This window comes from Salvelinus sp. IW2-2015, unplaced genomic scaffold, assembly GCF_002910315.2.
Source record: "Salvelinus sp. IW2-2015 unplaced genomic scaffold, ASM291031v2 Un_scaffold963, whole genome shotgun sequence".
NCBI classification, from domain to species: domain Eukaryota; kingdom Metazoa; phylum Chordata; class Actinopteri; order Salmoniformes; family Salmonidae; genus Salvelinus; species Salvelinus sp. IW2-2015.
Window position 1 is genome coordinate 347,815 of NW_019942666.1, and position 13,521 is coordinate 361,335.

Consider the following 13,521-nt stretch of genomic DNA (forward strand, 5'->3'; position numbering starts at 1 on the left):
CTGACACTGACTCTTGGCTGACCTGACCTGCGCTTGGCTTGTTTCCTCTGGACCTGGCCTGGCTCTCCCTGAACCGTAACTGACTGGCGCTCCCGCGACCCTCAGGTCAGGTCAGGGTCAGTCTCTCCTTCTCTCTTCTCTCTCTCTTCTCTCCTTCTCTTCCTTCTCTCTCTCTCTCCTCTCTCTTCTCTCCTCCTCTCTCTCTCTCTCTCTCTCTCTCTCTTCTCTCTCTCGTCTTCTCTCTCTTCTCTCTCTCTCTCTCTCTCTCTCTCTCTCTCGCTCTCTCTCCTTCTCTCTCTCTCTCTCTCTCTCTCTCTCTCTCTCTCTCTAACCATTCACACTATCAACACACAGGGGTCAGAGTAAGCCTGTGCTGATGTGTGTGCTGGTCTGTGGTGTGTGGTGTGTGTGTGTTCGTGCCGTGTGTTATAATTCTCAGTCCCACACCTCCTCCTCCTCCGCCCTTATGCGCCTGCCTGGAGGAACTGACTCACACACTGGAGTTACAACAGAGGAAACTAAGAAATTCATGACAGAGTGACTAACTAAACCTGCCATGAAACCAGACCACACCGGTCACATGAGCTAACTAACATATAAAACTAATAGACGGTATCAGTAGCCGCAGCACCTGTACACATAGAAGTCACTCTGTGGAATGAGGGGCTTTTTAACGTTATGATTATGTATGTACTCAAGGAGCACAGCCCATTTGGATATACTGCCTTCAACAATATGAAATACATTTATAAATAAATACAATTATGTGTTTCCTTCTCATATCAAATTACTATCGGATAATTGTATGTTTGCGTTATCTCCATTTGTTATGTCTCTGTGTTCCCAGTATGAAGGAAGAGGTAGTTTCACAAGCTAATGCTAATTAGAGTTAACGCAATTGCTAACTAGAATTAGCGCAATGACTGGAAGTCTATAGGACAGCATGCTAGCTGTTTTTGTAGACTTCCAGTATTGTGCTAAGCTAGTTAGCATTGTCTGCGAAACTACCTCTAACTTCCTTATACCGGACCAGATACATATAAATGGTATCCACGAGTTCCATCAGACCTGGTAAGTAAATTAAGGGCCTCATTGCCAGAATCCCAAACTATCCCTTTAAGCAGAGAAGAAAATAGAGTTGATCACATTCTACCCATCTATTACTGTAGTACCTGCTCCTAGTTGGGCCACCTCCTCCAGGTCCTTCTGAGTCTTGGAGGCTGCAATGGCTTCTGGGAGATTCAGGGTGAAAGGAAGGACGTCCCTGAAAAGAGAAGAGAGAGAATAATCCAACTTTGTCTATAATGTCCAACAGATATTCTGGAGATTCCAAGAGTGGACTTTCCCAGCCTGTATCTCCTCCTGCTAGCTACGCCTGTGTTCTGTCCTCAGGGTGGGTGATGTCACAGGGTGGTAGAAGGGGTTTGTCAAAACAAACACAACAGCCTGAACACCAGAGGGACCGGAGCAGAGAGATGAGGAAGAGAGTGACATCACTGTGCTGTTACTGTCAACTCAATGCCAACTAACAGAGCCTTGAGGCCTCAGCTGGTGAATCTCTTCACTAGCAATCACAATATGCTGACTAAAACATTTTACTGTTTTCCTTTTACTGTRAAATTTAATATGCAAGTTATTGAGGATATTTTCCCTACTAGGTCCCTTGTTATTAATGAACTATAACTCGGGCCTGGAGTTTTTTCCTAGTCACGTCAAGTGAATAAGAAAAACTCCTACCGCTAATGATAGTAAAGTATATCATTATATTCTGTATTTTTTAATGTTTAGGTTTTATTTCACAGATTGAAACTATGTTGTGCTGTGTTGGGCATTACTGGAAATTACTGTGCATTACTGGGCATTACTGGGTATTACTGGACATTACTGGACATTACTGGATATTACTGGAAATTACTGGAAATTACTGGACATTACTGGGTTTTACTGGACATTACTGGACATTACTGGGTATTACTGGACATTACTGGACATTACTGGATATTACTGGAAATTACTGGGTATTACTGGGTATTACTGGACATTACTGGACATTACTGGGTATTACTGGATATTACTGGATATTACTGGATATTACTGGACATTACTTGGATACTGATTTACTGGATATTCTGGACATTACTGTTATTACTGGACATTACTGGATATACAGGATATTACTGGTATTACTGGGTATTACTGGATATACTGGATATTCTGGATATTACTGGACATTACTGGGATACTTGGACATTACTGGACATGACTGGACATTACTGTGTATTACTGGATATTACTGATATTACTGGACATTACTGGTTATTACTGGACATTACTGGATGATGATCTGGACATTACTGGATATTACTGTTACATTACTGGGTATACTGGTATTACTGGACATTACTGTGACAACTGGGGTATTACGGACATTACTGGATATTACTGACATTACTGGGTATTACTTGGACATTACTGGATATTACTGGACATTACTGGGTATTACTGGACATTACTGGACATTACTGGCACAGTGGCACTAATTTCCTTTCATCTACTTCCCTGACCACAATGGTTTTACGTCATTCCACTTATGGGGTATTGTTGTGTGTTTACTGTAAGTTGGTGTTTTGTCATTATTGGACATTACTGACATTACAGTTGTTTAATGTTTTGGTTTCTATTTCTCAGTTGAAACAAAGTTCTGACGTGTCTTTCACTCTGAGCTGTCTGTCTGCCCAGCTGGCATGAAGCTGGTCTAAAACCAGAAGTGAGAAGWSGGCAGTTGAGACAAGCTATGCTTACCTCTTACTTAACACATGGTACCCGATAGTAAATCTACAGGTTATGATCTTATGGACAATTTTTTACTTCGCTATGCTGCACCCCAGATTGCAGCTCCACTGAAATATATATTTAATTGGTCAGTGGAAAAGGGGATGTTTGCAAATGTATGGAAGCATGCTAAACTGTGTCCTATTCCGAAAGACTGCAAAGAACCCATTACTCCTGCCAATAGTCGACCAATTAGTCAACTCCCTACACTCAGTAAGATATTGGAGGGTATTGTGAGTAGACACATATGGGAGTACATGGAAAAGAATGATCTGATTACAGCCAATCAGCATGCTTATCACAAAAACCATTCCACTACCACTGCATTGGTTGACATGACTGACCAGRGGCTCAATGRTATGGATAATGGTAGATTTGTGAGTGTACTATTTTTAGATTTTAGTGCAGCATTTGATTTAGTGGATCATAAAATAATTTTGACGAAATGAATGCATTATGGTTTTAAGGAGGTAGCATTGAATTGGGTACAGTCATATCTAACTGACAGGAAACAGTCCACCTATATCAATGGGTTGTTTTCTTCCCCTCATGCTTTAAACTGTGGAATACACAGTATTCACAACGGTTTTCAGCTGCCTTGGGCCACTTCTTTATTTAATATATACCAACGACCTTCCTTATGCCTTAGCTGAAACTCAAGCTATTATATTTGCAGATTATACTACAATTTACACAGCAAGACAATCGGTTCAACAGGTACAGCAAGCTTTACAAGGAGATTTGGAGAATACACYGGAGTGGGTTTGCCAGAAGAAACWTGTTTTAAACACCAAGATAACCAAAGTTATGTTGGTCTATTCCACTAGGAAAAGGGAGTACAAATTGAGGAASTTGCAGAAACCAAACTACTAGTAGTGCAGCTAGACAACTGCTTATCATGGTCGTCTCAAATAACTAATCTATGTAAAGAACATTTTAAAACAGCATGCGTGATCAGAAGGATAGATAAATATTTACCGGGAAAGATTCTTAAGCAAATAACKCAAGCATTAATTGAGAGTCAGGTGAACTACTGTTCTGTGGTCTGGGGAAATGCATTATCAAGTGAAGTTAGGAGGCTGCAGAATGCACAGAACGAAGCAGCAAGGATTGTTTTAAGGTGGAGATATGGTTCTTCTGTTGCAGTCATGCACAATGCTCTTGGTTGGTCATCAATCAACAAGATAATTGAAAAAAACATGCTTATTTTATTTCATAATATACATTTAAAACAGCCAAACTCTATTCACAACGGTTTTCAGTTGGTAAGAGACAGACATTTAGTAAATACTAGGAATAGATTGTCCAGACAGAAAAGAGAAATAGGCAAAAGATCATTTCGATTTAGAGCAATAAAGTAATTGAATAATTTAACTGAGCAAACCAGAAACCTTTCAATATATAAATTCAAACAATACTTTAAAACCACTTAAATATAATACATAGGAAAGTTGTGCTGGACTATGGTAGATGAAAAATCAATATATATTTTTAGACTGAGTATGTATCGGGTCAATATGTTAGTGTATTATGTCTGTTTGTAACAGTGTATTAATTATATGTGAAAATGTGTTCGTATTATAAATTGTATTTGAATGTTTAAGGACTCTTGGAAGATTAGTCCAAATGAGGACTAAAAGAGATCCAAATCAAAAAAATCAAAAAATAAAACACAATGTTATTTCRATCCATTTCCATGCAGTTGCTGTAGCTCTCATTGCAGTGGAATGACAACAGAGGGATGAATGACAGAGGGACGCAGGGAGTGGGGATAGGGTGGCGGAGGGAGAGGGGGACGGAGGGAGGAGAGAGAGAGAAAAAGAAAGAGAAAGAGAGAAAGGGAGAGAGAGAGAAAGACAGAGAGAGAGAGAAAACTTTGAGAACATGACTGTACCTGCTGATACAGTAGAAGGCCACCAGGCGAAACAGGTCTGCAAAACTGATCCCAGATCCTTCCAGAGAAAAGGCTGCAACCAGAGGAAGAACACAGAGAATACATCAAAACTTTTCAGACTTTATTACGAGGTACAGCCACATCTAGTCTTGGTTACCTTCCAGCTTCCACCGGGGCAGCAGGGTAGCCTAGTGGTTAGAGCGTTGGACTAGTAACCGCAAGGTGGCAAGTTCAAATCCCCGAGCTGAAAAGGTACAAATCTGTCGTTCTGCCCCTGAACAAGCAGATAACCCACTGTTCCTAGGCCGTCATTGAAAATAAGAATTTGTTCTTAACTGAATTCCCTAGTTTAATAAAGGTTAAAAAAAATAATCTTGAAATATATAAGGAATTTCTCCCAATAGTTAGGTTAATGTCCATTCTATTATACTACTTAGCAGGCATGCCCATTACATTTAATTCTAAGTAGTTGGATATGCTAGTTCGGACATTGAACCATTTGAGGCTAAATCCAACCCACATTCAAAAGGCCAAACCAGGCCAGGGAAGACACTTCATGTTGACATTCAAAAGGGGAAAATTCCTAGACATCGAACGTGCACATCTGGTATGTCATCATTCATCTGGTATGTCATAATTTCCCTGGCGCTGTTATATCCATTATCTCATGAAGTTGTTTAGTTGTAACCCCAACGGTGCAGTAATACCAGAACTGTACATCTTCTTTGAAAGAGAAAACACCCAATAGATAATAGCCAAACGCTACGATTTTCCTGCAATAAACAGTGTGGTCTGTGGTGTTGTTGTTGTGTGTGTGTGGTTGTGTGTGTGTGTGTTGTGTGTGTGTGTGTGTGTGTGTGTGTGTGTGTCGCTGTGGTGTGCTGTGGTGCTGTGTGTGTGCCTGTGTGTGTGTGCTGTGTGTGTGTGTGTGTGTGTGTGTGTGTGTGTGTGTGGGTGTGTGTGTGTGTGTGTGTGTGGTGTGTGTGTGTGTTGTGTGCGGTGTGCTGTGTGTGTGCGTGTGTGTTGTGTTGTTGTGTGTTGGCTGTGTTGTGCGTGTGTTGTGGTGTGCGTGTGTTGTGTGTGGCGTGTGTGTAGCCCGTCCTGTGTGTGTGTGTGTGTGTGTGTGTGTGGTGTGTGTGTGTGTGTGTGTGTGTGTGTGTGTGTGTGTGTGCTGTGTGTCAAGGCAGTACTGTTTTATGATCAAGATTAGCACTTTGAGCAGATGTGAGTGAGAGTCACATTTTTCAGCAGTTGGGAAGCGTGACACAGTCAAGGAATCTCTATGGAACGCAAAATAACGAGAGAGTGGTTGTGTGTGTGTGTGTGTGGTGTGTGTGTGTTGTGTGTGTGTGTGTGGTTGTGTATGTGTGTGTTGTGTGAGTGTATGAGGGTAAAGGCAGGATGTGACATGGTTAAAGGTACACTACCGTTCAAATGTTTGGGGTCACTTAAAAATGTCCTTGTTTTCCATGAAAACATACATGAAATGAGTTGCAAAATGAATAGGAAACATAGTCAAGACGATGACTATAAATAATGATTTTTAATTTAAATAATAATTGTGTCCTTCAAACTTCGCTTTCGTCAAAGAATCCTCTATTCGCAGCAATTACAGCCTTGCAGACCTTTGGCATTCTTGTTGTCAATTTGTTGAGGTAATCTGAAGAGATTTCACCCCATGCTTCCTGAAGTACCTCCCACAAGGTGGATTGGCTTGTTGGGCACTTCTTACGTACCATACGGTCAAGCTGCTCCCACAACAGCTCAATAGGGTTGAGATCTGGTGACTGTGCAGGCCACTCCATTATAGACCAGCTGACTGCTTCTTCCCTAAATAGTTCTTGCATAGTTTGGAGCTGTGCTTTGGGTCATTGTCCTGTTGAGGGAGGAAATTGGCTCCAATTAAGCACCGTCCACAAGGTATGGCGTTGCAAAATGGAGTGATAGCCTTCCTTCTTCAAGATCCCTTTTACCCTGTACAAATCTCCCACTTTACCACCACCATAGCACCCCAGACCATCACATTGCCTCCACCATGATTGACAGATGGTGTCAAGCACTCCTCCAGCATCTTTTCATTTTTTGTGCATCTCACGAATGTTCTTCTTTGTGATCCGAACACCTCAAACTTAGATTAGTCTGTCCATAACACTTTTATCCAATCTTCCTCTGTCCAGTGTCTGTGTTCTTTTGCCCATCTTAATCTTATCTTTTTATTGGCCAGTCTGAGATATGGCTTTTTCTTTGCAACTCTGCCTAGAAGGCCAGCATCCCGGAGTCGCCTCTTCACTGTTGACTGGTGTTTTGCAGGTACTATTTAATGAAGCTGCCAGTTGAGGACTTGTGAGGCATCTGTTTCTTGTGAGACACTCTAATGTACTTGTCCTCTTGCTCAGTTGTGCACCGGGGCCTCCCACTCCTCTTTCTATTCTGGTTAGAGCCAGTTTGCGCTGTTCTGTGAAGGGAGTAGTACACAGCCTTGTACGAGATCTTCAGTTACTTGGCAATTTCTCGCATGGAATAGCCTTCATTTCTCAGAATAAGAATAGACTGATGAGTTCCAGAAGAAAGTTTTTGTTTCTGGCCATTTTGAGTCTGTAATCGAACCCACAAATGCTGATTCTCCAGATACTCAACTAGTCTAAAGAAAGACAGTTGAATTGCTTCTTTAGTCAGAACAACAGTTTTCAGCTGTGCTAACATGATTGCAAAAGGGTTTTCTAATGATCAGTTAGCCTTTTTAAAATGATCAACTTGGATTAGCTAACACAATGTGCCATTGAAACACAGGAGTGATGGTAAGTAAACACTCATTTTGCAAAAGACATTTCATCATTTGGTTTAGGTACTAGGCCGGGTCGTCATTCTAAATACTATTTTTTTTCTTAACTGAAATGTTAGGATAAATAAAGGTTAAATTAATTGAATTTAATGACTAGGTTGTGTGTTGTACTATAGCCAATCAGGAGTGTTAGCTGGGCTTTGGGACGTKACTGCTGGATGAATAGAGGTTTAGTAAACAAAATAAATAGTCTGCGCGCTGTTCCATTATGACACTCACTGTACTGACTCTCTCTGACAGGGAAGTCACAGACGCTGGCTCCTCCTGAGGCGTCATCATCACTGACCCTTAGAGACAGAACTTTCCTCTGAAGAGTGCATGACTTCCTCACCAGGAATACCTGGACAGGAGAGAGACAGACAGGTTCATTAAGGGTTGACCTTTCAAAGAGTCACATCAGTGACATCCCTAATCCACATGTTCACACCTGTCCATCAGCTTTAATCACCTTTTCTGTTCGTATTCTAAAATGATAATGTACAAGCCCGACAATAACAAAGGTCATACTGTGACCTTATGACTCTTGAACCGTGACCCTCTCACCCCTGGAGGCTGCTGCAGCAGTATACGTGTGGCCTCCGTGTCACTGAGCGTGAGCAGTAGCCACACGGGGTGCGTGTGCCTCAGTCTGTCCAGCACGCTCATCCGCCTACGCAGGGAGTCGTACCCAGAATCCCTTTCACCACTGGCACCAGCGCAGGGCGAGGACTGGAGATAAACTCCGCTCACCTCCCTCTCCAACCTGATAGAGAAAGAAAGGGAGAGAGAGAGAGAGAGAGAGAGAGAATGTGTGTGTGATGTGTGTGTGAGAGAGAGAGAAGAGAGAGGAAGGAGAGAGGAGAGAGAACGAGAAATAAGGGGTTTGGAAGAAGAGAGAGAGCAGGAGAGAGAGAGAGAGAGAGAGAGGAGAGAGAGAGAGAGAGAGAGAGAGAGAGAGAGAAGAGAGAGAGAGGAGAGAGAGCGAGAGAGAGACGGAGCGAGGATGAGAGAGAGAGAGAGAGAGAGAGAGAGAGAGAGAGAGAGAGAGAGAGAGAGAGAGAGAGAGAGAGAGAGAGAGAGAGAGAGAGAGAGAGAAGAGAGGAGAGAGAGAGAGAGAGAAGAGAGAGGAGAGAGAGAGAGAGAGAGAGAGAGAAAGGAAGAAAGAAATAAGGCACTGTCTCCATCTTCTGGTGAAAGAGTACATGATGCAGGTCCCACATAGAACCATCATAGGATGTGAAATAGCGACGCAAAAAAATGTAGTCTACTATCCCTTTCTTTTCCTCACTCAAGTCTCCCCATCACTAAATGTCTGTGTTGTTACTTCATTCAACTACATTGTTGAAACAAATCACAAACACTTATACTCAAACATTGACAAAAATGTGTACTAAGAGTCCTAATAAGATAAAGAAGCAAGAGAAGAGGATGAAAGGAGGAGAGGAGGATTGGACTTACCCCTGGTAGAACCATAGGGTCCCTGTCCTTGTTGGGGAGTTCTGGACCATCTCTTGCTTCAGCTCCCCTATCTCCAACGCAAAACGTGTCTATCAGCTACACACAGAGGAGGAGAGAAAGAGAGGGGAGTGAACGCGTGTACATGGGAGAAGGAAAGAGGGACTAGGTCAGAGACAGAGGGAGAGAAGGAGGAGAGTGAGAAAGTGAGAGCAAACGAAACAGATTTTGTGAGTAAGATGGAGAGAGAGATAGAGAGGGATCAAGGTAGAGGTAAGAATGAAAAACAGACATTGAGAAAGGTTGAAAGTAGAATGAAAAGAGAGAGGTAGAGAGAGAGAGAGCAAATGGAGAAGTGTCCCTCACAAACAGATAGGGAGGCACAACATGAGAAAGCCAGGAAAGGAAATGGTTAGTCACTTTTCCTGTGTATACTTCACTTCCCTCCTTGGGACAGGAAACACAAAGACAACCCCCCCGCACACACACACATGCATACTACTGACAGTAACACACACGCACGCACGCACACACACGCACAACACACCACAACCACAACACCAACACACAACAACACACACACACACAACACAACACACACACACACAGTCACAACACACACACACACCGACACCCACACAGCCCACACACTACACCACAACGTACACACAATTAAAAAAACACACTCAACACATTAGCACTACGAACAGCCACACAGCGAAGACGACACAACACACACACAACAATCTCTCTATCTGCTCACAGCATACAATAAAATAACATCGGTTAGTTAATCATTCTAGTGTCTAAGAACGTGGTCTAGTTAAGACCTTAGTCTTCAGGGGAAGCGTATAACGAAATCTGGAACTGATATAAGCTAGTTATGGGCTACAAAACAAGCGTGCGTCCCAAAATATGACAACCCCTATCCCTTAATGCTAGTGTAGCTACTTTTGACCAAGTCCATGACTCTTTTTTCCTCTTCCAAAACTACATAGGGAATAGGCGCCATTTGGGATGCAGTCAAGGAGAGGGACAAAAGAGAAGGAGGAAGTGACCTCAGGCCAACAGTGTTTGATGGATAACCTCCATCTATCTGACAGGCTATTTTATAGTGAGAGATAAAATCTGCCCCCCCCCCCCCCCCCCCATTGGACTACATACACAAAACGAAATATGTTGTTGCCTGTTCAAACTATATTTCTAGGGTTGACCATGGGTGCATATCAATAGTCTTAAGAGACTTTCTCTCCTTGTCTCAATTCCTCCTTTCAGGACAAGTAGGCTTTTAAGGTGTTTCTCTCACTAGTTTGTGTTTCTACATAAGTGAATATGAAGGTAAGGAGACAAGGAAAGAAGGGAAGCCTGTAGGTTCTTACAAAACTGTGTTACATAATCTGACCACTAGGTGGAAATATTTCCCACACCACAGACCCCCTAATCGTTTGTTCTGAGTAGAAGTCGCCAATAGTCACAGATCTAGGATCAGCTTACTGTTTCCCAAACCTATCATGAACGWTTTGTGGGAAAAACACAAAATTGACCTTAGATCAGCTAATCTATTCCACTCCCCATAGCTGCACAGTCCAGACCACTGTAACCACTAACCACAGACCACTGGTTCCCGCTGTTACTACACTACACCAGGGACTATGTGGAGCCAGCTCTGTCTCTGTCTCTGGTGGTCTGACTTCTTTTACAACGTTAGTCAGCAAAGACAGAGCTGAGTATAGTTCTAAACTGAAGAGAGAGACAAAGAGAGAGGGAGAGAGAGACAGAGAAAGACAAAGAACGACAGTGTCTGAAAGAGAGAGAGACAAACAGAGAGGGAGAGAAAAAGAAAGAGGGAAAGAAAGAGAGAGACAGAGAAAGAACAAGAGAGTCTGAAAGAAAATTAGACAGGGAGAGAGGGTGAGAGAGACCCCTCTGCCAGAAAATGAGGTCAAATTAACACATGTATTATGAAAGGTCTTCAATGATCTACTCTGGGCATAGTGCCCTGCTATGGAAGTAAATGGCAGCATCAACACAGGCCCTGTTTCAACCCAATGACTTTTATAGAGGACCCACTTATATATTTTATTTAGCGAAAGCAAAGTCCCTTAGCCAAGCGATTGCTTCCGGTCCTGCTGTGTTGACGGTGAGTAGACCTCCACTGGGTTTGTAAATTTGACAGACTTCAAAAATGGGGTGCATGGTTTGCTCCACCTCACAGGCACATGGGGGGGGCTTGCTTAATGCCTCTGTAGCCATGAGGTGCTTTGGAAGGCTCATATCAAGTGCTTTCATGACTCACATCAATACCATGATCCCAGAAACCCTAGACCCGCTCCAATTTGCATACCGCCCTAACAGATCCACAGATGATGCAATCTCTATTGCACTCCACACTGCCCTTTCCCACTTGGACAAAAGGAACATCTATGTGAAAAAGCTATTCATTGACTACACCTCAGCGTTCAACACCATAGTGCCCTCAAAGCTCATCAATAAGCTAAGGACCCTGGGACTAAACACCTCCCTCTGCAACTGGATCCTGGACTTCCTGACGGGCCGCCCCCAGGTGCTAAGGGTAGGGAGCAACACATCTGCCATGCTAATCCTCAACACAGGGGCCCCTCAGGGGTGCGTACTCAGTCCCCTCCTGTACTCCCTGTTTACCCATGACTGCACAGGCAGGCACGACACCAACACCATCATTACATTTGCCGATGACACAACAGTGATCCTGATCACCAACAACAACGAGACAGCCTATAGGGAGGAGGTCAGAGACCTGGCCGTGTGGTGCCAGGACAACAACCTCTCCCTCAACGTGATCAAGACAAAGGAGATGATTGTGGACTGCAGGAAAAGGAGGACAGAGCACGCCCCCATTCTCATCGACGGGGCTGTAGTGGAGCAGGTTGAGAGATTCAAGTTCCTTGGTGTCCACATCACCAACAAACTAACATGATCCAAGCACACCAAGACAGTGGTGAAGAGGGCATGACAAAACCTATTCCCCTTCAGGAGACTGAAAAGATTTGGCATGGGTCCTCAGATCCTCAAAAGGTTCTACAGCTGCACCATCGAGGGCATACTGACTGGTTGCATCACTGCCTGGTATGGCAACTGCTCGGCCTCCGACCGCAAGGCACTACAGGGGGTAGTGCATACGGCCCAGTACATCACTGGGGCTAAGCTTCCTGCCATCCAGGACCTCTATACCAGGCGGTGTCAGAGGAAGGCCCTATAAATTGTCAAAGACTCCAGCCACCCTAGTCACAGACTGTTCTCTCTGCTACCGCACGGTAAGCGGTATCGGAGCGCCAAGTCTAGAAGCTTTTAAGCAGCTTCTACCCCCAAGACATAAGACTCCTGAACATCTAGTCAAATGGCTACCCAGACTATTTGCATTGCCCCCGCCCCCTCTTTTACACCGCTGCTACTCTCTGTCATTATCTCTGCATAGTCGACTCTGTACCGGTACCCCCTTTATATACTGTAGTCTTGCTATTGATATATTACTGCTGCTCTTTAGTTACTTGTTCCTTTTAATTCTTATTCTTATTTTTTAAACTGCATTGTTGGTTTGGGGCTTATAAGTAAGCATTTCAATGTAAGTATTGTTGTATTRGGCACATGTGACTAATAACATTTGATTTGATTTGGCGAGGCATGGGCCTGTGGACAGTCCTGAACCTATTGAGGGTGGACCACTCCTTCCTGGGGAGGTTGAAACTACTGGTGCCCAGGAAAATGCTTTCCCATTTTTGTCAATCACATCGCGTTGGATACAACGCTTTTTCCTTCTCTCACTCTCTTTCTCTTTCCACCTCTCTCTCTCTCTCTCCACACAGTCTTTCTCTCTCTCAGGAGGGCTGTGTCCAACAACAATGTCGTCATTAATTCTAGCTCTTTAATGAGTGCAGAATCGGAGGTAAGCGATTCTCTGCATGGGCTGAAGTTAAAGCCATGATGATGGAGTCAAGGGGAAACTATGCTGTTTTGACCTACAGAGAGCGCTTTCACTGGGGCTAGGAAGAGTGGAGAGAGGGAGAAAGAGAGAGAGACGGGATGGAGAGACAGATGGAGAAAGAGAGAGAGAGAGAGAGAGAGAGAGCGCTTTCACTGGGGCAGAGAGAGAGAGAGGGGATGGAGAGGAGAGGGAACACAGAGAGAGAGGGGATGGAGAGACAGAGGGAAACAGAGAGAGAGAAGAGGGGATGGAGAGAGAGAGGGAAAAGAGAGAGAGAGAGGGGATGGAGAGACAGAGGGAAACAGAGAGAGATAGAGGGGAGGAGAGAAAAGGAGAAAGAGAGAGAGAGAGGGGATGGAGAGACAGAGGGAAACAGAGAGAGAGAGAGGGGATGGAGAGAGGAGGTAACAGAGAGAGAGAGAGAGGGGATGGAGAGACAGAGGAAACAGGAGAGAGAGAGAGGGGATGGAGAGACAGAGGGAACAGAGAGAAGAGAGAGGGGATGAGAGACAGAGGGAAACAGAGAGAGAGAGGGGATGGAGAGACAGAGGGAAACAG

The 13,521-nt window shown here is 43.8% G+C and overlaps 1 long non-coding RNA gene and 1 pseudogene across 1 annotated transcript in view; both read right to left on the reverse strand.

The window, feature by feature from the left end:
• Positions 1-8,775, reverse strand: part of LOC112069298 (ras and Rab interactor 2-like) — a 27,254-nt pseudogene extending 18,479 nt beyond the window's left edge.
• A 236-nt stretch (positions 8,776-9,011) lies between these two features.
• Positions 9,012-13,521, reverse strand: part of LOC139024085 (uncharacterized) — a 26,896-nt gene continuing 22,386 nt past the window's right edge. The window contains exon 4 of the long non-coding RNA XR_011475311.1: positions 9,012-9,101. This is a non-coding gene — a long non-coding RNA (uncharacterized lncRNA). The remainder of the gene's footprint in view (positions 9,102-13,521) is intronic.